This window comes from Lissotriton vulgaris, chromosome 2_1, assembly GCF_964263255.1.
Source record: "Lissotriton vulgaris chromosome 2_1, aLisVul1.2, whole genome shotgun sequence".
NCBI classification, from domain to species: Eukaryota; Metazoa; Chordata; class Amphibia; order Caudata; family Salamandridae; genus Lissotriton; species Lissotriton vulgaris.
In genome coordinates, this window is record NC_141687.1 from 1,135,377,676 (window position 1) to 1,135,405,431 (window position 27,756).

The following is a 27,756-nucleotide window of genomic DNA, read 5'->3' on the forward strand; positions in this document are numbered from 1 at the left end:
TTGAACAAATAGGTTCAAGAAGACTTCCAAGAGGGTCTGCAACTCGCTGGAACTTCAATATTCGAGCAATATTGCTAATTTATGAATTCAGAGAAGATCTTCTTGAATGCATGTCAACCATTGCAAACAGTGGTGATTTTGAGTCGAATACTATATGTGAAGCTAAGGGATTTAGTAGAACATTAGATGATTGAGAGTTTATATTCTTTCTGTTTCTTTTTTTCAAAATAATGCCTCAGGTAGACATTTTATATAATCAATTGCAAAAGCGAGACTTTGACACTGTGTCTGTCCAGGAAGCTACTACAGACTTTGTGACAAGCATCACCAAAGTACGAGAATCCATTGACAGTTTGGATTCTACACTGCCACAAGAATGTACATTTGTAAACCGGAGACTGCAAATAAATACTTTAACCCAAGAAGCAAAAGAAGTCTGTGACATTATTGTGGTCCATGCCAGAGAGCGCTTTGCTTTCACAAAGCATCTTGTAAGTGCAACGCTATTGCGAAGTGACCTTTTTGAAAGCCATGACAAATCTTTCCCAGCTGAGGCACTCGCAGAAACGGTAGAAGCCTATCCTATGTTAGACAAAGCCAGATTGAGTACAGAACTTTCGGTCCTGTATGGAAGACGAGACTTCCGTCAAACTACTGGTGGTGCCATGGCTTTATTTAGCTTTTTATGTGAAAACAACTTAGAGAAATCCTTTTCTGAGACCATAAAGCTCTTAAGAGTTGTCATTACTACACCCATGACAACAGCAGAATCTGAGCGATGTTTTTCCACACTAAAGAGGGTAAAAACTTTTTTGCGAAACACTATGACTCAAGCTAGACCTAATGCTTTGGCAATGCTGTCAATGGAAAAAGAGCTAATAAAGTCAAGTCAAGTATAAGTTTATTATGACCATGGTCTTTAAACATGTACAAGGAACAGTATCGCAAATTTAAAATATTCCCATAAAACGATAAAACATTATAAATTGATCCGATTTAGTTTAGGCACTTACATACCTTTATACTGTTACCCACGCTAGTAAAATTGCCTTTAAAATAACACTTTGCATTTACAGTTAAAACCCGGTACTTTCCCTTGTTTAAAAATAGTTCATTAGATTAAGATTTATACAGTCCTACAGTTATTCCTGGTTTCTTAAGTCACTCAGTACTACTTTTATGTATTTTCCAAGGGCAATGGCGATCTCCACGGTGGGAATTTCAGTTAATAGGTCGGCTGCCTGTGCCCTCGTTCTTATATCATATTTTAGGAACACGGGGCGCAGCCACCGTTTCCGTTGTTCCAATAGTGTCAAGCAGTCGAGAAGGATATGTAACAGGTCTCCTTTACATCCCAGGTTACACCTGCAGCACCCTTTCTGATCTAACATTTTCGATTTCAGATCTTTATTTATTAGCCATGGGTTGAGACCAATCCGCAACCTTAAAATCTCCTGCCTAAAACCACGGTTGGGCAGGATGTCTAGGTAAGGAAACCAATTTTCGTTTGCCCAGGAGCTCATCATGTGTGTTACTGAATTCTTTTTTGCTAAGTAACTCATATCACGCATTCCAGATGTTTCCTTCCCCTTTAGTTTCAGCTCGCTCCTAGTAGAAAGTAATTGTTGGGTTTCCTGGGACACCTCTATCTTTAAACTTTTACAAATTTCTGTCAATCTTTCCCTACATGCTTTTGCCCATTTTAGGTCACTCTTTTGGATTTCATTCCTACACCATTGTGCAACTTTTTGCCCATCTGGATCTTCAAAACGTTTCCAAAGTCTGATTATTGCCATTTGTATTTGTATCTCCCAGGACTTTGTGCCTATTTCTCTTCTTATAGCTTGTATCATAGATGATTGAGGGAGAGAAAGGAGACCTTTAAGGCATTTTCCCTCCACCAAGTCCCAGGCTCCCTTACCGCTCAAATAAAGGATTTCTGCTCCATACAGGACTTGGGGGGGGATCATTGCCTCAAAGGCTCTTAACATTGGACGGTGAGACATCTCTCCATAGTCCCTATTAAACATCTTTAGGCCACATATTGAGGTGTGAGCTTTTGCTTTTTGTGTTTCCAGATGCGTGTACCAGTTTAGTCTCTTGTCAAACCATATCCCTAGGTACCGATACTCATTAACTGTCTCCAGTTTGAGCTCACCTAGGTACCAGTTAAATCTGCTTATTTTTTTACCAAAACATAGGATTTTAGTTTTATCTAGGTTGACCGTTAGAAATTTCCTGGCACAATATGCGTTAAAGGCATTAAGTTTTCTTTGGAGGCCTCTCTCGGTCTGGTCTACAATTACCAGGTCATCAGCATATAGTAGGCAGGGCACCTTGTTACCATCCATTCTGGGGCTTGCACTACCCTCCACCTCTAGAATGGCCGGGAGGTCTGATAGGAATATTGAGAATAACTGCGGGGCTAGGACACAGCCCTGTCTTAGGCCGTTGTCTATAGGTATTTTTTGTGTCAATGAACCCGCCGTATCCTTAATAACTTGCGCCCAATTCCCACTATGTAGTGCCATTATTATGGTCAGAAGATCTCTTGGGATATTTACCTTTAATAGTGTTTCCCATAGGCATACTCGATCAACTGAGTCAAAGGCTGCTCGGAAGTCAACGAAACAACAGCATAGCTTGCCATTTTGTTCCGTTGACTTCTTTGCCATAGCCCACAATGCAAAACCGTGATCTATCGTGGAGTGTCCCTCCCTAAATCCTCCCTGTTCTATGGGTACAATTTGGCACTCCCTTACCCATGCGTTTAGCTGTTTCAATACAATTTTTGAGAAAACTTTCTCTCCTATGTCTAAGAGATTAATCAGACGGTAATTTTGTGGTGCCTCCATACTTCCTTTCTTATGGATTGGCCTGATTATTGCGCCCTTCCAGTTAGGTGGCATTAAGCCTTCTGTTAATATTATACGGAACATCTGCGCAAAAAATCTTGCCCACCACTTTACCTCTGACTTTAATATTATAGCAGGAAGATTGTCCGGTCCTGCCGCACGGGTTAGTTTCAATTCTTTTATAGTTTGTTCTACTTGTTTTGCATTAAAGTTAGATTTTAGATCTTCTGATATTTCTTGCCATTTTTGGGTCTCTATATGTATTCTAGGGGCTCTTACCCCATACAGTTCCCTTATATACTTCTCCCATGCTGCCTCACTTACTACACATTTTAGGTCGCCGTCTGTTGGGCCAATCGCTGCCTTTACCAATTTCCAAAATTGTCTAAGATTTTTCTCTTCAATTGCTTCTAACAGGTTTGACCAACATTTCTCTTTAAATGACCTTTTAGCGTAATTTACCATTTTTTTATAATCTTTTTTTAGATTACTTATGTGAGCCTGTCTCTCATGGGTGAAGTTCTTTCTTTGTTTCCTTTGTGCTGCCCGTATCTCCCTTTTTTTGGATTGGCACTCGACAGAGAACCATTTTACTCGGCTGGGTGGCTTCCCACTTGTTTTTTTATCCCTTTTTAGTTCTACTTTCAAACACCGGACTACTTCCTCTAGCTTTCCTATGAACCATTTCAGGTTTTTATTCTCTAGGTTTCCAGGCTCAATTTTAATTTGCATTGCTGACAGTTTTGCCTGGTATTCCTCCGTGAGTCGTGTCGTCACACGTTTGGGGTACTCTACCTCCTGGGGGATCACTTTCTCTCTAGGACTGTTTCTTCCCCCCACTATTATTAGGTACAGTAGGTTATGATCACTGATCTCTTTTTGTTCTAATGTAAATTCCTGTACTAGGGGGAAGTTCCAGGCTTGTATAAACATGTAGTCGATTGGGCAATTCTGTGAGCCTATTTTAAAGGTCTTTCCTGCTGGACAGTCTGTCTTCGTTCTACCATTCAAGCATTGGAAACCCCTACCTCCTAAGAAATGTATGAGTTCTGAGTCCTGTTTCGATATCTCCCCTGCCGGGAATGTAGCTGGGTTTATTCCATATACCTCTAACAGTTCTCTATTCCAGAGGTCAGCCTTTTTTGGGTTTAATTTATGATTGAAATCCCCCATTAATATCACAATATCCAATGCGTATTTTTCTAGTATAGCGTTGACATCCTCTTTAAAACATCTCATCTCATTCTCATATTCTACCCCATTTTCCCACTGCATGTATACATTTATCACTGTCAACATTTTATATTTATTTTCCACCGTCAATAGTTCTAACCTACTGGCCAGGACCCATTTACAACTCGTTTTTAACGATGTTACATCTTTAAGCACTTTTGTTGAAACCAGTGTCATTAGTCCTCCCGAGGGGCGGCCTGCGCTTTTCTTCGTGGCAGGGCGATTTAATTGGAGATAACCCTCGATGATTGGGGTTTCGTCGCATGTCCAGGTCTCTTGTAGGCAGGCAATGTCTACTTTATTTACTATATCCTTTATACTTTCTCGCTTTAACTCATTGCCTAGCCCATTCACATTCCATGTTAAGAGACTTAGACTTTGCGGCACCCCCTCATCCTATTCTACCTCACTCATGCCATCCTCCTCCACCTCTGCCTCCGTATAACTCTCATTTGGGTCCCCCCTCGGGCTATTACATTGAGACCAGTTATCCCATGAGGCTTCGTTTCCTGTGTTATCTATAACTATGTTCAGACAGCTCTGGTTTCGTTCCACATCTCTATATAGATTCACTTGTCTCCTCCCCAGACCAGCGTGGTGTTTTAGGAAGGTATTATCTATGGGGATTATTACTTCCCTCTCCGGGATTATCCTTATTCCCAGGTGATTTATCTCACTAGATGCTTTTATGATTGCCATTTTTACCAGGTCTGAGTGAAGAGACACTTTTGTTATTTCTTTACCGTTTCTATTTTTTACAAAGCCAATTTGCCGAAGGTCATTTGTGCTGAATCCACACAGGCTACTGCATTTAGCAAAGGTGGTCAAAATCTGTGCCCTATTTAGGGGGTTCATTTTTCTAGTCGTATTTCCCCTTTTCCCCACCAGCATGTGATCCAAGTATATCCATTTGTTGTTCTCCCCCTCTTGGGCTTTCTTAGGGGTTTCGTATTTTTGCTGTCTGACCTTTGATCTCTCTATCTGCGACCCTTTATTTCCAGTACTAGTTATTACCTGGGCCTGTGTGATTTCAGCTCCATGACCTCCATTGGGATGATCAATATCTATCCTTACTTTGTGTTTTACAGTACGAGATGATATTGGTTTCTCTTTTACGACCTTTTTTCTTTGGACTATCGGAGTCTTAGTTATATTAGCCTTCGATTGCATTGGTCTATTTGGTACATAGATCGGGGCTAATGCATTTAGGCCTGACTGTTCCACCCTCTCCAATTTCTTCACTTTTCTCTTTGCTGTTAGATTTTGGACTCGCTTCCTTCCAACCCTATTCTTGGGGGGGGCCACTGTATACACCCCGCGCCTTTTTATCAGCATTGGGCGTCTGGAAATATATACGTTATCTGGTACCTCGACTGATTCGTCTGTTATACTTTGATCTAAGGTTTGTGGAGGCCCTGATGGGTTTGCCACAACTACCTCTTCCAGTTCATTATCTACACTTTCATTAATGGGTGATGCAGTAACAATTGGGCTTAACATCTTTGGCATTTGGGACTTTATCCCCGCTAGTTCCTCTTCGATCTTTTTTAGGTATAGTTTCTGGGCTTTCATCACTCCATTATTTGAGAGTGTTACTTCTAGGATTCCTTGTAGTGTCTTCTGTAACATCAATATTAAGTCCACCAATGATGAAGAAGGTGTTACAGAAAGCACCATATCCTGTGTGCGAATTCTGTCAGAGCTTGTATGGTGGCCAGTTCTTATGGAGTCTTGCTGCCGTAGGGAATTTTGGGCGATTTGATGTTTTGGGGCTAGGTCTGGCTCGCCTCCCCAGATGATACTTTGACTCTGACTTTCATTTCCCCTTAGCCTTTCATTTCCCGATGACTGTAACGAAAACATTTTGGGGGAAGAGGAGAGTCTCGGTGCTGTGATATGGAGGTTTTGGCTCAAGAGGGTCAAGTTTATTGGTAAGGGGTCCTCCCTTCCTGCCTCAGAGTCGAGTGGCTCTTCTTCGGGGTATATTTCAGGTTCTTTCCTTTTCTGGATCCTAGCTGTTGCCCCTGCATTTTCTCCTCCCTCCGCGCCATGTTCCTCCTCATCTTCCTCATGGTCCTGGCTTATTACTAGCTCTATGGATTTGTAGTGTTTCCCTACAAAGTCCTTTATAGATTTGGACACTGCCGGGTTATCTTTCTGTTTGGACGATGTTTGAATACAGTCCCTTTTAGCCTGCTGGGCATTTTTTGTTGTCCTTTTAACTTTCCTTTTCTTACGTCGCCCCTTGTTAATGTCCGTGATTGAAGCCTTGCTTTCCTGGCTCTCTACCAGAGATAATGTGCCCTCCATTGTTTTACTCTTCTCTGGGCTATCTTCTTTACGCTGATTTTGCCCTCTTTTTGGTGCCATTTCTTAGATATGGTACATTAACTGTAGTACTACTGTTATTCGTTTCTCAGTGTAAAAACAAGAAAATAGATAAAGAAAAAGAATTGTAACTTTTTAAAGGGTACGTAAATTCATGCACTTATGCACTTACCTCTGTTGTGCCTGTACCCACCAGCCTGCCTTTACCGCCCTTTGTTGTCCTCTTTGTTGTCCTCTCTTCTGCGTCGTTAAGCTTTTCCTTGGCTAATTTATACTATGCAGAGGAATATGTCCATAAAATTAGAGATGCACCTTCAGTTCTTAGCTCCTTTCTCGTACTGGTGCCTCCGGTAATTCCTTATTTTTGTCTGGCTTCCCCTTTTCGTTAAGAGAAGTAGGTTCTGCTTGGCCCCTCCCCTACTGCACCTCGGCTTGCCTCTGCTGAAACCTAGCAATTCTGATTTTCGGAGCAGGCACCACCTTTTAATGTACTTCCTTGGGGGTGCGGGGTTAGGGGGCGGCACAGTAGTGCACCTTTAGGCCTTCGGGGTGATGCACGCGCGCGCCGTGTTCTAAGCGTTCCACCCAGCTGGGTGGTGACTCGAAGCGCTACGCAGGTACAGGCTTCCAGGCGCCCTGCGTTCAGTGGCGTTTTGCCGACCTACTGCCCTACTGCGCTCCTCACCCCCGCTTCACAATTTTAAATGCCGGGTCCCGGTTGCCGGTAACTTCACTACCGGGGATTTCTTTATGCACCATGCGGCTCCGCCAAACTGCAGCCCCGCACCTCCCCACGCCTCGCACTTTGCGTTCAGCACGAGCTGCGTGTGTGGGGGTGTGGAGAGACTCAGTGGGGGGTCTCGCCAAGTCTCACCGTTGTTTTGCTGCTACGGGACCCCCACTGTCGGAATCCTCGGCGTCCTCGGCGATCCGGCAATCCGGCGTTCTTCTCTTCCTCAGATCGGCGATCTGTGCTTGACTATTCGGTCTGGCTGGCAGGCAGGCTGGCTAGGCGACAACAGAGCTAATAAAGGAAATACCAGAATTCAACAAAAGAACAATCGAAAAGTGTGTTCATATTAAAGATCGACGAGCAAACTTTCTATATAAATAGAAAATATGAATCTGATGTGTGATCATAGTTTCAGGTGTTTACAGCTCAGTTTGTTTTGTTTGATAACATTAGGAAGTACTGTTGGAAATGTTCTCATTCCATTTAATATTCATACAACTCCTGCACAGTTAATATGTATTTATATATGTGTGCTTATGTATCTGTGAATTTATATATATTTGTTTTCATATTTTAATATTATTTAAAATATTTTTGTTGTTAGTGTTTTGAGGGTATATGTCTTTATATGTACAACATTTAGTTATTTTCCTAATTTATTTTTATTTAACTGTTTTCTACTGTACTGACAGGGACAGGAACCCTTCTACCTGAGATTGACATGCAAAGTACTTAAATATTATTTTTATTTTGTAAATTGTGTTTAAAATATATTGGTTTTGAAAGTTCTTAAAATGTACATTTATTTATTTCCATAATTTCTTTTTGTTCAACTTTTTCTGCTGTGCTGGCTGAAGGGCACAAGGACCTGAGAGTGGCATTCAAACAATTTACATAGTATTATTTAAAATAATGTTGTTCGTGTTTACAAATATCATATTGGTTTTGAAGGGATATTTCTTAAAATATACATTTATTTATTTTCATATTCTATTTTTATGTAGTCATTTTTTACTATACTGACTGCCACAAGGGCCTGAGAGTGGCATGCAAAGTATTTAAAAATAAAGTAAAACATTTGTACCCAGCCTGCTTATGCAAATAACGTTTTTGTTCTTTCTTTCTTAAATAAATGAAAGATTTTTAATGGATATTTCTTATATTATAAGCAATGCATATTACACTCATTTCCTAACTTATTTTTAATTAGTGGTTTTCTAAAATACTGATAGATCCAAGGGCTTCAGAGCGCTATATGAACTATTTTAAGTACAATATTTACTTAATTATTTTGCAAAATTGAGTTGCTCAAAAATGCAAAGCTTTTGCTGACTTCCTAAAAATTAAATGTTTGTTTCAAATTGATATTTCTTATACATGTAGCTATTTATTATGTCATAAAGATTACTGGGCAATCAACGTTGAATAGCTGATGCAGAAAAGGAAATGGCCAGCCGTCATTTTTGGTAGGAACAAAATTACAAGTGTGTTTCTTTGTGGATGTGCAACCTGGCTTAGTACCCTGGCCCTCTTCAGAAGTGAGTCTTGCTTGGCAACACAGAAATTCTCTGAAATAATGTATGAGTTTTCTTTTATGAATGCCTAGAAGAACTGATTTTTCAGTCCATTTATCACAGAAATAGTGCGGAAAATTGCACCAAAAAATGCCAATTTTTAAAAAATTTCTTCGCGGGGGAGAACCCCCCCATACCCCCCTTATTGCCGTCGGGCTCGCTCGCTCGCTCCCGTTCGTTGATGCCTACTTCAAAAGCCACACCAGGTTCAAATTCCACCAGCCGCCACTTTAGGCGATAGCTACAGGTTTGGGGCCCGCTTTGCATATCAACGATATTTATTGCTAATGACATGCAAAGTGGGCGTACCCAACCTGTTAGAGACTGAAAGCATTCGCTAACACAGCTATCGCCTATTAGCAAGGCTGGCGAAGCGATAAAAAAAACAGCGCTAAGCGCGATTATCACCAAAACCTAACGCCTGCTCAGACCACTTCTTAACCTGTATATCCAATGGGAGGTGGATATTCAGGTTAAGTCCTAATTAGCGATGAGGCCTGAATATCGCTGGATTTCCAGCAATATTCATCTACAGATATTTTATCACTTTGGAGATAAATGTTGCTAATAGCACGTTATCTTTGCAATAATATCCGGTGATAAAAAAAAATGCGCTAAGCACATTTTGCGATAATTATTGCTATTTGTTGCTAATATGCACCCAAGATACCTTGTGGAGAAACCAGTACTATCGGGTGGTAGCAGAACAACTGGGAGCTCTGATAAACGTCTACTTAAACCACAACGTTTCTCCAAGAAAAAAACAGACAAACACACCTTCTCAGGAATGGCCCCCAGGATTTGGAACGCCTTACCCACAGAAATAAGACTGAACCCGTCCGCTGCTTTCTTCAAAGAAGAAGTGAAAGCGATCTTCTTAGCTAGAGTCACCTTAACTTTCTTATATATATACTTGTTGATATGTGCTAGTCGCTAACTTTTACCAGGAATATATTTGCTTAAATCATTATAATTGTATGTATTTGTCACGTCACCTTTATGTGTTTTGGAAAGCGCTCTGATACCCGCAAGGGTCATGTTCGCGCTATACAAAACTGTCAAAATAAAATAAATAAAAAATACATGGAATAAAATTTGGAGTTTGGAACAAGAAACGTTTGAATGAATTTTCATTGAAGCTGTGTGATTGGAAATGCATCACAATGTTGTTGCTGTCATGTTCTAATGTCAAAGTTATGTGATTTGAGGCAAGGCACAGATCCAATCTGCACTCAGGCAGGTGAAAACTGAATAAATAGAGAACAGACTGGTAAACTGGTGTGTATACTGCAACCTCACTGTGAATGTTTGAAGTCATTGTGCTTTTGCCATATAGGCCTGCATGTTTGTCTTCCTTTTATTCCCCTTGGCTTATTGCTACCAATGTCATTTGTCAGCTTCAGCTCCCTGAATGCTACATCCCACTTGATGCACAATGCAAACTTTCTGAATGTACTGTACAGTACACCATGAAAGACCTTGTTGTTGTCAAAGTCTCACAAATGGCTACACTAAATTGTTACGTGTTTTAATAACTGAGGTATAATATTAACAAGTGTGACCACACACTAGATTATAATATATTTGTTTGTATTAGTAATTAAACCACAAACATGTCACATTTCACTGATGTTCTTCTTGCTTCTTTGCTTTTAGGTGCACAAAAGGAGGAGACAACATTTCCCATTGTACTGCCAGACAGAAAGCCTGCTCCCTGTGCACGATTTCATATGACGTGTGACCACAGACATCTCTTCAGATTATGAATCTAAGGCAAGTGCTGCTGTGTGCTTACTGACACCCTCAGGATGGCCCCAAATAAAGGTACCAGTACCAAGAAAGTCAAAGTTTCTAGTGAGAAGAAGAAGGCACTGCCACTTCCCACCACAGGTATGTCACCCAAGACCTTTTTTGATAACCACCACAATTGCACCTGCAGCAGCGGTGTCCGGGTAGCAAGCTGGGAGCAGCACCCCCGCATTAGTGGACCCACCCCACCAACCTAGGCCCAAGCCCATGTCCATCGGAGGGTCTGCCAGTCTAATCACAACTACACCGATGAGCGGTAATGCTGAAATTGACTTTTCTTTATCGCAAAGTAGTACCCGATCAATGCAGGAAACTCAGATAAGTGGGCAACAACAGCTGTAACCACCCCCAATAGTAGTTGTTGCTCTGAAGTAGGGGCAGTTCGGGAGACTGAGCTTCTTGCTGAGGATGAAGCGCCAGCTACTCTTTCAGAAGATCCATTGTCTTCCAGATCCCCAGCAAGGAAAAGGACGGTTAGTCTAGACGGCACTTGGATCCCACCTCAGTCTGAGAGTGAGACTTGCCACCAGACAAGATTAGGGAAAAGGAAGGTTCCAGAAAGCCTTGGAGTTATGGAGGTACATATAGAAGAGGAGGATGATGACAAGTCGGTCATCATGGACATTGGCTCTGCCCCCAGTGGAGACCGACATTACCCCGTTCCAAATAGCTGTGAGGATTGTGGCACAGATACCACCAACACAGATACCATCAATACCACCTGCTGCTGACATATTTACACAGTCACGCCAGTGACCTACATCCACCTCAACCACCTCGGTAGAAGTAGGTGCTGCAGATAATCAAACGTCATGCTCACCTACCAGTTCATCTGACATTGCAAGTGGCACCAGCAGCGTACGAAAGTTGACCTCCATAGTTTGGGATTTCTAGTAGGTTAGCAGGAAAGAGGTGAACATTTGCTCCATTTGTGGAGTAGGTTTTTGTCTCGGTAAGCTTGATTCAAACTATGGTACCGGAAGCCAAACAACTCACTAGAGAAAACACCACTTGAGCCAGTGGGAGGTACATCTTAGCGGCCAAAGAACTGCAAGTGTTATTGGTGAAAGGGATGAAGAAGATCTGATCAAGGTGGAAGGTGAACAAGAGGGAGACATTTTCTCTGGTACACAAAGCAGCCCTGTCCCCAGCAGTGCAGTGGTACTGCCCACATCATCATCATCAGCAACATCGCAATTGCACAAGAGTCAGGCCAAGACACCAAGGGGTCCAAGGCAAGAGTTTACTGCAACAAAAAGTTGCGCTTTGTGCCTAAAAATATCTGGTTTCAATAAGTCAACTGCATCAGTAGCACCAGCAAATGAAAAAATCCAGGTTACCATTCTGAGCATGTTTAGGTCGGAGAGGCAGTACGAACACCACCACCCAACTGCACGTTTGTACAATGCAAAGTTGGCTAAAATTTTAGCGCTGGACCTCCTCCCTTTTTCATGTGTGGGTTTTCTTGAATTTTTGGCAGCCATCTGCCCTGAATAGAAGGTTCCCAGCTGGTCCCATTTTGCCAGAGTTGCTGTTCCAGCACTACATCACGAAGTGATGGAATTGCTTGGACAAACTTTGCAGCAGAGTGCTGTTCACACTATCCGCCTGACAACAGACATGTGTACCCAGTTGCCAAGCCACTGATTATATGTGCATCACAGCACACTGGATCTCTTTTTGGGGATTAGAGAAAATATATCTACAGGTGTTGACACTGCTGACATTTCTAATGGTGCTTGGAAGCATGCTAAAGTAGCCATGTTCTCCATGGAGAAATCCTATACTGGTGCAAACATTTTTGAAGACTTCAACACTAAGGTCTTTGAATGACTGGGATGAAGAGGGCTTAAATTAGTTTTGTTGCCACGGACAGTGGTAGTAAAATAGTTAGGGTCATGGCCGATGGTGGCTATTTCAGGGTCCTGTGTTTGGCACACTGCATTAAAATCATTGTTCAAGACTTTCTGAAAAAAGAAGTCAGAGTCAACAACTTCTTGACTGCCTTCAGAAGAACCTGCACACTTTTCAGCTATTCTTTTAAAGCCCAGAAGCAGCTGAGGATCACTCAATGTGATAATTGAATGCCAGTTAAAGCACTCATTCAGGATATGCCAACATGTTCGTACTCAATTTATTAGATGCTTGAACGTCTGTTTGAGCAGTACAGACCAATCAATGAATATGTCATGCAAAGAGGGGATGAAACTGTGGAAGGCATGATCATTGAGATGGACCAATGGGGCCTAGTTAAATGCCTGACAGAGATGCTGCTTCCTTTCAAGGTCTTCACACGTGAAGTCAGCAAGGAGGACTGTGCCATGGGCCAATCTTTCCCATTGTTGCACATGCTACAGGAACAGCCAAGGGAGGTGTCTGCAATGTACACAGGTGTGGAGGAAAAGAAATAAGCATATGAGTTGGTGGAAAGCTAAATCCTTTGCTTATCTGAAAATACAAGGGTGCAAAGAGGCATTGTGTCATCAACCATTACATTTGTGCCACAATTCTTGATCCAAAATACATACCATTACTGGACACTCCCATTCCTTTTTCAGACGGGGATTTTGCCAACTACAAAACTTGGATAACTGTGCAAGCCAGTCAGCTAGAAAAAGAACGGCTGGGAATTAGAGGCCCGCTCCTCAAGGGCACAACAAGTACTGCAAGGCAGCCTTTTAGTACAACTTCCGAGCCTGAGGTCAGTGCAGTTGGCTCACAGCAGCCAAAACAGTCAAGTCAAGAGAGATTTATATAGCGCGCTACATACCCATAGGGTCTCAAGGCGCTTGAGGCAGGGTGGGGAATTACTTGTCGAATATCCAAGTTTTAAGTTGCTTTCTGAATGCTAGGTGGTTCTGAGTAAGGCGAAGGTGAGTGGGAAGTGAGTTCCAGGTTTTAGCTGCCAGGTAGGAGAAGGATCTACCTCCCATGGTGGTTTTGTTGATGCGAGGTACAGTGGCCAGGGCTTGGTTGGAGGATCGTAGCTGACGGGAGGGGGTGTAGAAAAACAGTCGTGTGTTGAGGCATTCGGGTCCAAGTTCGTAAAGTGCTTTGTGTGCGTGGGTTAGGAGGCGGAAAGTGATCCTCTTATTTACGGGGAGCCAGTGGAGGTTTTTCAGGTGACCAGAGATGTGGTCTTTACGCGGGATGTCTAGTATGAGCCTGGCTGAAGCGTTCTGGGTGCGTTGAAGTTTTTTCTGGAGTTTTGCGGTGGTACCGGCGTATAGGGTGTTTCCGTAGTCCAGGCGGCTCGTGACCAGTGCGTGGGTGACCGTTTTTCTAGTTTCGGTGGGGATCCAGCGAAATGTTTTTTTGAGCATGCGAAGGATGTTGTAGCAAGATGATGAAACGGCGTTGACTTGTCTGGTCATCGAGAGTGAGGAGTCCAGGATGACGCCCAGGTTCCGTGCGTGGTCCGTCCGGATGGGTGCTTTTCCAAGGGCCTCTGGCCACCAAGAGTCATCCCAGGCAGAGGGGGAGGTGCCTAAGATGAGGACTTCTGTTTTGTCTGAGTTCAGTTTCAGACGGCTGTGCTTCATCCACTCGGCTACTTCTTTCATTCCTTTGTGTAAGTTAGTTTTGGCGGTGTTAGGGTCTTTGGTGAGTGAGAGGATCAGTTGAGTGTCGTCAGCGTAGGAGATGATGTTGAGATTGTGTTGGCGAGCGATGGCTGCAAGGGGGCTCATGTATACGTTGAAGAGGGTGGGGCTGAGTGACGATCCTTGTGACACGCCTCAGATGACTTCAGAGGCCTCTGACTTGAATGGTGGGAGGCGGACTCTCTGGGTTCTTCCGGTGAGGAACGAGGTGATCCATTCCAGTGCTTTTCCTTGGATTCCGACGTTTCTGAGGCGTTGTAGAAGGGTGCTATGACAGACTGTGTCGAAGGCAGCAGAGAGGTCAAGGAGGATGAGGGCAACTGTGTCACCATTGTCCAGTAGAGTTCGAATGTCGTCTGTTGCTGCGATACGTGCGGTCTCGGTGCTGTGTTTGGCTCGGAAGCCGGACTGTGAGGAGTCGAGGGATTTGTTGGCTTCAAGGAAGGTGGCGAGCTGGTTGTTGACAGCTTTCTCGATGACTTTGGCCGGGAATGAAAGAAGTGAGATGGGGCGGTAGTTTTTGAGTTCGGTGGGGTCAGCTGTGGGTTTTTTCAGAAGGGCGCTGAGTTCTGCGTGTTTCCAGCTTTCCGGGAAAGTGGCGGAGTTGAGGGAGCAGTTGATGACATCTCGGAGGTGTGGTGCTATGATGGAGTTTGCTTCGTTGAAGATGTGGTGAGGGCATGGGTCAGTTGGGGATCCTGAGTGGATGGAGTTCAACAGGCGGATGGTGTCCTCAGTGGAGATTGGGTTCCAGTCGTTGAGGATGTTCAAGGGGGGTGAAGGTCCTGCAGAAGGTTGGGTGGGTTGGTCTCCGGGTCGGTTGTCGAAGCTGTTGTGGATGTCTGCGATTTTGTTGTGGAAGAAGGAAGTTAGGGAGTCGCAGAGGGCTTGGGAGGGGGTGATGTCGTTGGAGTTGGCTGATGGGTTGGTAAATTCTTTGACGATGTTGAATAATTCCTTGCTGTTGTCGGTCTTTGAATGCGGTTTTCTTGGCAGACCGGATTAGTTGGTGGTGTATGCGGGTGGCGTTTTTGAAGGCGTCCCTGGTGCTGGTGTTTGGGTCTTTTTTCCAGGCTTTCTCAAGGGAGCGACAGAGTTTCTTCGATTTCTTAAGATCATCGTTGAACCAGGAGGCGTTTTTGCTGCCTAGTTTGATTTGACATTTTTTCAACGGTGCTAGGATGTCGGCGCTGTTAGATAGCCATTGGGTGAGGTTAATGGCTGCTTGGTCAGGGTTTTGGGAGTGGGCAGGGGGGTTTTGAAGAAGCAATGAGGAGATCTGGTCGATGGTGATTTTGTTCCAGTTTCTTCGCATAGTAGGTTGAGGATGGTTGTGGGTTGTGGTTTTCTTGTAGATAAAGTGAACGCAGCTGTGGTCCGTCCAATGGAGAGCTCTGGTGTGGCTGAAGGAGACATGTTTGCTGGAGGTGAAGATAGGGTCAAGTGTGTGACCTGCAATGTGGGTGGGGGTAGTGACAAGTTGTTTGAGTCAGAGGTTGGCGAGATTGTCCAGAAGGGTGGTGGTGCTGCTGTTATTGCTCTTTTCCAGGTGAAAATTGAGGTCTCCCAATAGAATGTAGTCCTCGGAGGGGAGGGCGTGTGGGGTGATAAAGTCAGTGATGTCGTCCCTGAATTGTGCACGGGGTCCTGGAGGCTGGTAGAGGAGGGTGCCTCTGATTGTGGTCTTGGGGTCGGTGTGGATCTGGAAGTGGAGGTGTTCGGCGTTGGCAAGGTTGGCGTCAGAGCTGGTTGAGATGCGGATGGAATTCTTATGGACGATAGCGATGCCTCCTCCTGTTTGCTTTATGCGGTCCTTACGGATGATCTTGTATCCTTCCGGGATGGCAATGGTGATGTCTGGGGCTGAAGAGGCATTCATCCACGTTTCTGTTAGGAAGGTGACGTCTGGTGAGATGGTGTCAAGTAGATTCCAGAGGTCGATGGCGTGTCTGTGGACCGAGCAGGTGTTGAGCAGGATGCATTTAAGGTGGTTGGTGTCAGGTCTCTGTATGGTGGTGGTGGATGTGGAGTTGGTTTTGGTGCCGTCGAACTTGCAGGAGTTGCAAGAGAAGGGTCCATGGTTGTGTCCTGGAGCGGCTAGGGCGCAGTTGGGGGATCGGCCGGGGTTAAGGGCTAGGAGGGTGGTGGCATCGTAGGTGATGCGAGGGGGCTGGGCATTACGGGAACCAGGGGGTCTGGCGCTGGGCGCGGTCCAGGCGCAGACAGGCGTAGACGGGCTTACCTTTGGCGCACCTTCGGCGCGGCTGCAGCGCGTGGACGCTGCGCGTTGGAACATCTGGCATTTAATGGATAGTGGAGGGGGCGGAGCGTGGGAAGGTCAGCAGCTGGGAGGCGGTAGCGGGGAGGAGGGGCGTGTCTGGGAACAACAACACAAAACAAAATGGAGGTCAAAGGGGAGGCGAGGCAGGGGCAGCAAATCGCCTGAGGCACCGAGAGTACAATCGAAATACTTGCAGTTGCTGGTAGAGGTAAACACACAAAGTCGCTTACACAATGCACTGTGCACAAAGCAGGGCGGGCGGCGCTACAATTCCATGTGCTATGAGAGCAGGTCAATTACAATGCCAACAATACCAAAAGCAACAACAACAAGAACAGGAGCATCAGCTCCAAAATCAGCACAAGAATGGTTTCTACAGGCAGGGCTTAAGTCCAGTGCTGAGGCAGAGGCATAAATGGCGAGCAAAGCTGAGCATGCATGACCATTCAGCGGATGGTCGAGGCCAATATGGATGACCCAACAGAGGTCTACTTTGATCAAAACCCCTTGCTGTATTGGTATGGGAAAAGGCGCCAATGGGAAGTGCTCGGCAGACTTTCGATAAACTATTTGGCTTACCCTGTAGCAAGTGCCTGTGCTGAGCGTGTTTTCAGTGCTGATGGTGCTGTTCCGATAGTGAGAAGGATCAGTCTCTCACCCCAAAATGAGGAGAGGTTAACTTTCATCAAAATGAATCAGCACTTTACATCACCGTATTACACCATACCTGAAGTACCACAACAGGAAGATGATGACGGCAACATCATGGAATTAGTGTGCAAGGTGACCTACTTCTGGGTGAACTACCAGAGTTTGTGGTCAAGCTCTACTTCCCTGACAACTAGATTTGGGTGATGATGACTTTGAAGTGGCCTAAAGGTAAACAACAACAACAGACTTACATGTCTGTGTAGTGGTAGTGGTGGTGAGTGTGATGTGACTGTCTGACTAATACTATAGTGGTGCATTGATTTTTTACTTAATTGGGAAAATGGCACGCTATGCTGCTGTGTGTGTCTGTGCTCAGTGATGTCTGGATCAAATTCGAAGCTATGTGCAGGTTGGATGGGGGGCCTGTTGTATGAGGTAACTGCCTGTAACAGATATTTAGCCATGCTGCCTCTGAAACAAAGTCATCTTGTTGAACTCCTTTATGCAGTTTAACTTCCCCCTTGTTTCTTAATATTATTTTTTTCTATCTACAGGCTCTTACCCTATGCCATATTGGAAAAACAACTCACACTTATCTTACCAACCGCATCTGCCAGGCACCCAAGATTAATGGGCAGTCCAAGAGGAATGCAGTGCGGAGATGCATCTCCCAATTAGGCAAGACATGCAGTATATTTTTTTTCTCTTCAATCATTACAACTGTGTGTGTTGATTATGTTTGTATAGTTTACTTGACTCCTATAGATATTAACATCTTATTTGCTATTTTCAAAGCCCGCTACAAGAACATAAATGTAACTTGGGTCTCTCTGGGGTCAGACAGAAAATTAATTTACCTGTACTAGTCTAGTACTCATCATCATGCATGTATTTCCCATTCCACCCATAACCGATTTATGATGGTTGGCTGCCAAGATGAATGTGTTGCTTTCCTTGTATTGTAGTGTTTGTCTTTGTAAAACCTTCCCCTCAAAATCCCCCTTCCTATCCATTCATCAACCCCCTAACTCTCTACCCCAAAGCTGTGTGATTTATTGGTGTAACTAAATTAAATGTACACCATTAATTGATCATCATACACTTGGTGGGGCGGATTTGGTGAAAGCAACACTAACTCAAAGGCAGGCAGGGTAAGGATCTTGTTGTGCTCGAAGTATAACTATATCCCAGACTGGCATATATTAGATTGTCCACCTATGCACAGACAGTATTCAATATTCAGTTGTTTTCAGAGGAACATAATCTATCATAATTGCCAGCATCATCATCCTTCCATCACTAACGCTAGTCCAATTCAAAAGTTTATAGCTCGAGTCAAATTCAATTTGTAGCTTGTACTAGACTAGCCCACCATTTTGTTTTCTTTTCTTTAGCATTGCTTGTCATGGTTTTTCATTTGGCAGTCTTCTTCTTGTGTACTGTATTTCTACTAGTCATTATCTAGGCTCCCTCAGATGACTGTCTCATTTTCTTTTTTGCAAATGCTACTGCCAGTGTCTACTACTACTATCACCACCATGGCACCTTGGGAAACCAAACCATCACCATTCACCCATCACTTCGCCTAATCATCAATCACAGGTAGGAAAAGAAGTGTGGGGGATGGCATAATGTATATACTATGGAAATTACTCAATTCACACACCCACACTCTTCCCATTCCTTAGGGGTTTTAGTTACACACTGCATAGACTAGGAGGGGAGACTGACAGTAGTAGGACAAGTGGGGGTACAACATCTATCTGTTGGTGTGTTACACTACAAGCAGATTTCAGAAAAAGACTGCACCCCTGCAGCAAAGGAACCAGTGCAAAGTAAAAGAGTAACTCCCTAAAAAAAGATTTAACCATTTGTAAAACTATAAATGTATTCCCCTAACAAATAAACTAGAAACCAAAACCTACAACACCTGACTCACCCCTCTCCCTAACCCCAACCAATGTCCAGTAAAAATTCCAATTGTCCATTAACACCTTGGCTGATGTGGTTATTTTTCCCCTGTGCTGTAAAATTCAGGATGCCATATATTCATGACGAGCTCAGCTCGTCATCAGCACACGACCACCGTGGCTGATGACGAGCTGAGCTCGTCATCAGCATCGAAGGGGTTAATCCAAATGTCCATAAAAAGAACACCTAACATTTCCCCAACTCCCATATTCCCACCCTCTCCGACAAGCCCCACCCACCAAAAAATAAGATTAAAAAGAGGGCAAGAAACTGGGATCTATGGTCATCCAGCGCCCGGCTAGGAGCTGGATCTTGCGTTCAAGATGGTCAAAGCACTCTACCATCCTGGCCTCTAGGTGCACCATCCAGAGGAGCATGTGGTGCAGAAAGTTTTTACATGGACAGCAGGGGTGGGGAGCAGTGGCTGCCTTGTAGCAGGTGGCTGCCGGACCATGGCACTGTACCATGGTGCCATACCACTGGAGGCACTGGGGGGCCTGACTGGAGCCTGGGGCATTCGGAGGCTGCAGCTGCTGCCCCCTCCTCCTTCTCGGCCAGAGCTAATAGCTGCCAATATTCATCACTGATGGCCTCTATTTTCCTTTGCCGGGCCTTGCCTGCTATCTCCTGCCTGATGAGTTGGGAAGGAGTAGCTATATCACAAAAGAAAAATGAAAATTGTAACCAATACTCTTAGAAAAACAGTAACACATAAAATTATACACATAAAACTAAAGTGCCACAGTAGCACTAGCAGTATATAACATTTGTGGTATCCTCGATTCCTTGGCCACTAAGATTTGGATGTGGCTAGAGTTTCAGGCATTAGGCGCTATGGAGTAGACAAGTATTCTTCTTATCTATCTTGTTTAGCTAAATTAATCTTGTAGGCAAACACGGCCTGTCAGGTCAGCTTGTTGCCTAGACAGACATACTTGTGTCAAAGACTTGTGTTAATTTACTATTGTCTGCAGGCGGTGCATCTGTACTACACAATTATCTGTTTTTCTTTCTTTCATGGCCATACTCTGTTAATTCAATGGCAAATGCTCAATTTCGCTTTCACTCTGACTACTACAGCAAGACAGATGATATGATTAATTACTAATTTCAATGATGATAAACAGCCGACCTGAGGTGACGTCAGATGAGGTAATACTATTGTTTGTAGCCATGCAGTCAATAGGCCACCCATGGCTGACACTGTCAAAATGAAATGGGTAGGGAGGGAGTGGGCCTCTGAGTTGAGGGAGGCGATAGGTGGGTACATACATACATAACACATGTGTTGTTTAGTTTACAAACTACTGTGAGTCAACAAGGGCGAAGTCTGTAATACAACCTCAAAGTAAACCGTTGAATCAAAAACCTTGAAAAAAAAACATTCCTTTTATTCTTCTTCCCTGGGATTTTTCCATTTATCATGGCATTGTTCTTCCAGCATTATTTTTGTTCATCAGCCTTGGCTTTGCTAATCTTACTCTGGCATGGTTTAATTTTCTTTTACATTGTCTTTGTCCAGTCTTCTTCACCTATAATTGAATACCATACAGGCATCCATCCATCCATCCAAACATGGCTAGCCTATTATATTATATTATTCTCAACAAACCTTTTACTAACATAAAGTTGATTTTTGTCCTTTAATCACCAATGAATTTTCCTTGCTTGACTTTGAGTTTGACCCATCAACCCCCGAAGGATTCCTTTCACCCACATAGATTCACCCACCCAAGCAGACATCCTTTATTTCACCTTTCACCCATCCTGCTTCAACAACCCATGCATCCTATCAACCACCTATATGCCTCCAACTCTTCCAGAGAAACCTTCTTAGTGAATAAAGAATTGTTGAAGGTTCCTGAGCCGCCCGCAGCCTCGGACAACTTAGAAGGAAAATGCAAAGACTTGGCAGACTATTTTCATACTAAAATAGTAAATATTCTAAATACTCTGCCTCGAATCACCATGACAGCAGAGTCTATCAATGTGGCAGGGAGACCCTCGGTCAGTCTGGAAACTTTTGGGCCAGTATCGACGGAAGAGGTTCTTAAAGTTTTGTCGACTGTCAAAAGTGGCTCCCCGCGGGATTCTGTCCCTATGAGGATTTTAAAACAGGTCGCCTCCTGCACTGTTAAACCCTTAACCGATCTGATCAATGCCTCGCTGGGGTCCGGTGTGGTTCCGCCGAACTGAAAGGAAGCTGTAGTGAAAGCTCTCCTAAAAAAAAACAACTTAGACCCCCTTGACATGGCGAACTATAGACCTATATCTCTCTTGCCTGGGCTGAGTAAAATCACGGAAAAGTTGGTGAATCTCCATCTATTCAACTTTCTGGAGTCCAATGGCCATTTAAGAAGTTCGCAAACCGGATTTTGTCCAGGCCAAGGCACGGACACCGCCCTACTGGCAGTCGTTGAGGAAGCAAGGAGCATTTTAGACTCAGGGGGATCAGTGGCAGTGATCCTCCTGGGCCTGAGTGCTGCCTTTGACTCTGTTATCCATCAAGTGTTACTTCAGCGACTGTCAAATGTCAGGGTGACGGGGAAGGCACTGAGATGGCTTTGATCTTTTCTCAGTGACCGGACCTATCAGGTATGGGAAGGTAGCGCACGTTCGGCATCTATCCCCCTCCATTGTGGGGTACCGCAGGGCTCCTCCCTGAGTCCCACATTATTTAATGTGTACATGGCCCCTTTGGAGGACGTGGTTGCTCCTTATAACATCAAAATCGTGAGCTATGCCGACGACACGCAGTTAGTGTTCGCCCTTTCCCAGACCACTGAAAGTCCCAACCAGCTGTACTCCTGCCTGTCCAAAATCCATACTTGGATGGGGGAGTCAGCACTAAAGCTGAACGTTCAAAGACCGAAATTATGATGTTGGGGCACAAAGGTTCCCCATTCCCCGCGATGGCCTGGCCCAGTTGTCTGGGCTCACCTCGGAATCCTAAGGAGGAGATCAAGAGTCTCGGAATTTGGCTGGAGCAAGATCTCTCCTTCAGGACCCAGGCTTCTAAACTGGCAGGGGTCTGTTTCGGCCGTCTCCGGTCGGTGCGTAAAGTGCTCCCTCTGCTTCCCTCGCTTTCGCGGAAACTTCTTATTCAGGGGCTGATTGTATCCAGACTTGATTACAGCAATGCCATCTATCTGGGTGCCCCGGAGGCAACACTTAATAAATTACAACAAATCCGGCCAAACCAGCCATGAGGGCTCTGCATTGGTTGCCGGTGCGCAAAAGAGTGAAATTCAAATCCCTCTGTGTGGCGCACAAAATCTTGCATGGTACAGGCCCTCCTGTTCTGCATAGCTTGGTTACACCTTACAAAGCTAGCAGATCTTTACGGTCGGACCAAAAACACCTCCTCAAGACTCCGAAAGTCAAAAAGGCTTGCACGGGGGGAAGAAGATTTTCTGTGAATGTCGCAGTTCACTGGAATTCACTCCCCTTAAGTCTGCGCGCTGAAACTGGCCTCCTTCGTTTTCGCAAACAGTTGAAAACTCATCTTTTTGCCAACAGCTGTCTCTGAGTGTCCGCGACCATTACCTTCTGTTCTAAAAGCGCTGGGATGCTCTAGGGTAACTACACGCTATATAAAACTGCAAATAATAATAATAATAATGCCTACCCGGGCCCTCTTCACCAACGCATTCTTCCCTGCTAGTCATATATTACATGTCATTAATAACATCACCCATCCTTCCTCCTTCCATTCTTATTTTCCTTTTCCATGAACCCATCAAGGTCTGACTCTTAGCCTTCTCTATAAAACTTTCTAAGTTGAAGATGAGAAGAAGAGGCCATTAGTTACTCAACTTCCGCTAATGCTAAGTAAAGGCTGTACACAACTTAGTCTCTCAACAGTACAGTGTGCAGTGTACACCCTTGCAGTGAGTGTATATACTGTCATTTCGATTGGCAATAAGCAAGGTGGTGGCAGCTCCTTGTGTGTTTGTTGTGAAGAGCTTGTGCATATTGCGAGGGGATCCTCCTCTGCATGCTTGTTAAGCCCAGTGCTAAACGCTGTATTTTTAAAATTCCCCCTGTTAAAAGTGCACCTTCTACAATCCGATGCAATTGATGTAACAACTGTTATTTTAAATTTTATTTTAACCTACTATCAGTACTGTGATTACTCTGTACCCCTAGCCCCGTTCCACCGCGGCTCCGTGCCGTTAGTGAGGAGGGACGAACTCAAGAGCTCCAAGAAGAACTGCCGAGCACTCGAGAAAGCCTGGCGCAGAGACCCAACACCGAACAACATGACTGCCCTCAAGCTCGCCACCCGAACACACCACCAACTGATCCACGCCACCAAGAAAACTGCATTCAAGGAACGTCTGGACAACAACGCACACAACAGCAAGGAACTCTTCAACATCGTTAAAGAGCTCTCCAACCCCAACGCCGGAAACAACGACATCACCCCTTCGCAGGACCTCTGCAACTCCCCCGCCTCCTACTTCCACAACAAGATCACGGACATACACAACAGCTTCAGCACTCAACCAACGCACGCCACGACTGAACAACTGCCCCCCTCCACCACCCTCCGCGCCTGGACCCCGATCAGCACCGAAGACACCATCTGCACAATGAACTCCATCCACTCCGGATCTCCGGCCGACTCCTGCCCTCACCACGTCTTCAACAAGGCCGACGCTGTCATCACACCCCACCTGTGGGACATCATCAACACCTCCTTCGACACCGCTACCTTCCCGGAGAGCTGGAAGCACGCCGAACTCACCATTCTACTAAAGAAGCCACCAGCCGACCCCACCGACCTCAAGAACTACCGCCCCATCTCGCTGCTCCCGTTTCCTGCAAAAGTCATCGAGAAGACCGTCAACAAGCAGCTGGCCGCCTTCCTCGAGACGAACGGATCCCTCGACCTCTCGCAGTCTGGCTTCCGGGCCAACCACAACACCGAGACCGCCCTTATCGCAGCCACCGATGACATCCGAGCCCTGCTCGACAACGGAGAAACAGCGGCCCTCATCCTCCTAGACCTCTCCGCGGCCTTCAACACTGTCTGCCACCGTACCCTAGTGCGGCGCCTCAGCAACGTCGGAATCCAGGAGAAGGCACTGGAATGGATCTTCTCATTCCTCGCTGGAAGGACACAGAGAGTCCGCCTCCCCCCTTTCAGATCAGAAGCCACCGAAATCATCTGCGGCGTTCCTCAAGGCTCCTCGCTCAGCCCAGCCCTCTTCAACGTCTACATGAGCCCCCTCGCAGCCATCGCACGCCAACACAACCTCAACATCATCTCCTACGCCGACGACACCCAGCTGATCCTCTTCCTCACCAACGACCCCGCCAGAGCCAACCTACACGAAGGGATGACAGACGTTGCCAAGTGGATGATGAACAGCCGCCTGAAACTGAACTCGGACAAGACGGAAGTCCTCATCCTGGGATCTTCACCGTCCGCCTGGGATGACTCCTGGTGGCACCCCGCCCTGGGCAGCGCACCCAAACCAACAGACCACGCACGCAACCTGGGCTTCATCCTGGACTCCTCCTTCTCCATGACCAGACAAGTCTACGCCGTCTCCTCGTCGTGCTTCAACATCCTGCGCATGCTACGTAAGATCTTCCGGTGGATCCCCACTGAGACCAGGAAGACGGTCACCCAGGCCCTCGTCACCATCCGTCTGGACTACGGCAACTCCCTCTACGTCGGAACCACCGCCAAACTCCAGAAGAGACTCCAGCTGATTCAGAACGCCTCAGCACGACTCATCCTGGACATCCCCCGTCGCAGCCACATCTCCGGACACCTGAGAGATCTGCACTGGCTCCCGGTCAACAAGAGAATCACCTTCCGTCTCCTCACCCATGCACACAAAGCCCTACACAACCAAGGCCCAGGATACCTCAACAGTCGCCTCAACTTCTACGCTCCCACACGCCAGCTTCGATCGACCGGCCACGCCCTCGCCGCTGTCCCCCGCATCCGAAGAGCCACCACAGGAGGAAGGTCCTTCTCCTACCTGGCCGCCAAGACCTGGAACTCCCTCCCGACCCACCTCCGCCTGACCCAGGACCACCTTGCCTTCAGGAAGCAGCTCAAGACCTGGCTGTTCGAGCAGTAGCGGACCCCCCCTCCCCTAGCACCTTGAGACCCTCCGGGTGAATAGTGCGCTATATAAATGCTTTGATTGATTTGATTGAGGGCAGGGTAGAGCTCCATTGTGCCTCAGGGCCGGCTCCCCGACCAGAACGGAGTTAGCGTTCCAGCTGGGGGCGGGGCTTAGACCTTAAAAATGGCTACCCGGAAGCGCAGCGGTCGAGCGCAGCGGGAGCGCCGTCACCGCGCTGAAGCCGCGCCAAAGGGGTGCCAGTCTGCGCCAGTCCACGCTGGGATCGCGCTGTGCGCCACATCCCCTTGCCCCCGCAGAACCCACTATACAACAAAGGTAACAACCTATTCTAGAGCGCAGCTTCTGAGTATAGGAAACACTGTAAATTACAAGAGCTGTACTCACTTTGAAACAGATTCCTTTTGTAACCTACTTTCTAACGCCTGTCTGAACTTACCTTACTCACAGCAAGCATCCCTCCTGGTCCCTAGAAACGAAGATAAACACATAATCTGCGCACTTATAAATGCACGTTCTCTTATAAAACATAGGGAAGACGTGGCGGAACTCATAGCCAACCAAAATATAGACGTTCTGTTTATAACTGAGACCTGGGCAGATCCAGCATCTGGCCCAGATTTGAGTATAGCCACCCCGGACGACTATCATGTGATTAGACTAGACAGATCATCCGACAAAAGGGGCGGCGGTCTAGCCATTATACACCGAGCCAATTTAGCTATAAAAACAGAGCCATTAGATTGCGATTTTGCTGAAGTTTTAGGTTTCACTATTACTCTCTCTCCTATACAAACCTTCAAGTGAACTCTGTTGTATCGACCACCTACCTCACGCATACCCTTCTTGAAATCCCTCAATTTCCTATTAGAACCAGTAGCTGCCAATTCGGACTACACAATATTGGGAGACTTTAATTTTCATTTAGAAAATCTTGCAGATAAAGACTCGTCCACTCTTATCTCTGACTTCTCGGCCGCTGGCTTATAACAGCGGGTCTCCTCAGCCACTCATCAAGCAGGCCACATCCTGGATGAGTTATTTACAAACAATTCTCATATGACTTACCCTACAGTGTTCCCGCTTATATGGACGGATCACTCGGCAGTGAAATTTACTATCTTAGTCAGGAATCATGAAAATGTATCCCCTCCCATTCGCCCCCAGACTAAATGTTGCAACTGAAAAATCATTGATCCCACCGTTTTACATAATACCTTGGAGTCCACGAGACCAGAAGACATATCTGATCCACATGAAGCATCTAATAACTATGGACATTGGCTGAACAATGCCTTTAACCGCTTAGCACCTAACATAAAGATGCGGCCAAACCGCACTAAACCCTCCGCGCCGTGGTTCTCGGAACCACTAAGGCTTGAAAGACAACGATGCCAAAATTTGGAGAGGCGTTGGCGTATGAAATACGACAACAATGACAGAGATACATACAAGAAAGCTTTGTCAAGCTACAAAAAACTCATAATTGCAGAAAAATGTAACATTTATAGTACACAAATAGAACTAGCTCAAAACTCGAGCAAACAGCTATATCAGGTGGTTAAAAAATTAGCCAATCCACCAGCTCTTGCCACCACAGAGCCATCTCAAATTTTCTGCAATAAGGTAGCGGACTTTTTCAAGGCAAAGGTCAAAGACATCTTTAACAACTTTACTAAAAGAACTATCACTGATTCAGCCTGCTTGGAGATCCCTCTCACGTCCCCTAAGCCAACCTTTGAGGCTTTCTCCCCACTATCCCAACTGTCTACGAAAGAACTTATGAACACTGTTAAGTCAGGATCACCTTTGTATCCATGTCCCCCATTCATCCTCAAACCATTATCCAATCTGATAGCCCCGGTGCTCACTAACATCTGTAATGCCATGTTTCGGACAGGGGACTACCCCTCAATCTGGAAAAAGGCAACTGTAAAACCTCTCCTAAAAAAATAGACCCTAAATACATTAGAGCCTAAAAGCTATCGCCCTATTGCCTCGCTCCCCTACCCATCAAAATTTTTTGAAAAGGCAATGAACTTACAGCTTTCGAACTATATTGATCAAAACGATCTGCTGGATGACACCCAGTTTGGGTTCAGAAAGGGCCACGGGACTGAGACTGCTCTGATAAAGGCAGCAGAGGAGGTCAGGATAATCATGGACCAGGGTGGTGCAGCGGTCCTAATACTGTTGGATTTGTCTGCAGCTTTCGGCACGGTCAATCATACCATCCTGATCGACCGTGTCGCTGCAATAGGCATTTAGGGCAAAGCCAAAGCACTCCTGGCATCCTTCCTGGCTGATAGAGAGCAGTCTGTGAAGATGGGGAGTTATTACTCTCCTGATTTCACTCTGCCTTGTGGAGTCCCCCAAGGCTCCTCGCTAAGTCCGACACTTTTTAACATCTACGTGTCGGACTTGGCGAGGGTGATCAAGTCATTTGGTATTGGACTGACCTCATACGCTGATGACACCCAGCTGGTCCTGGCGATCCACAAAAATGGAGGAGCAGTGGCCGCTAACTTCCAGGAGGGTATGAGAGCCATCAGTACCTGGATGGATCAGAATTGTCTAAAGTTAAATTCTGACAAGACTGAGGTCATGGTATT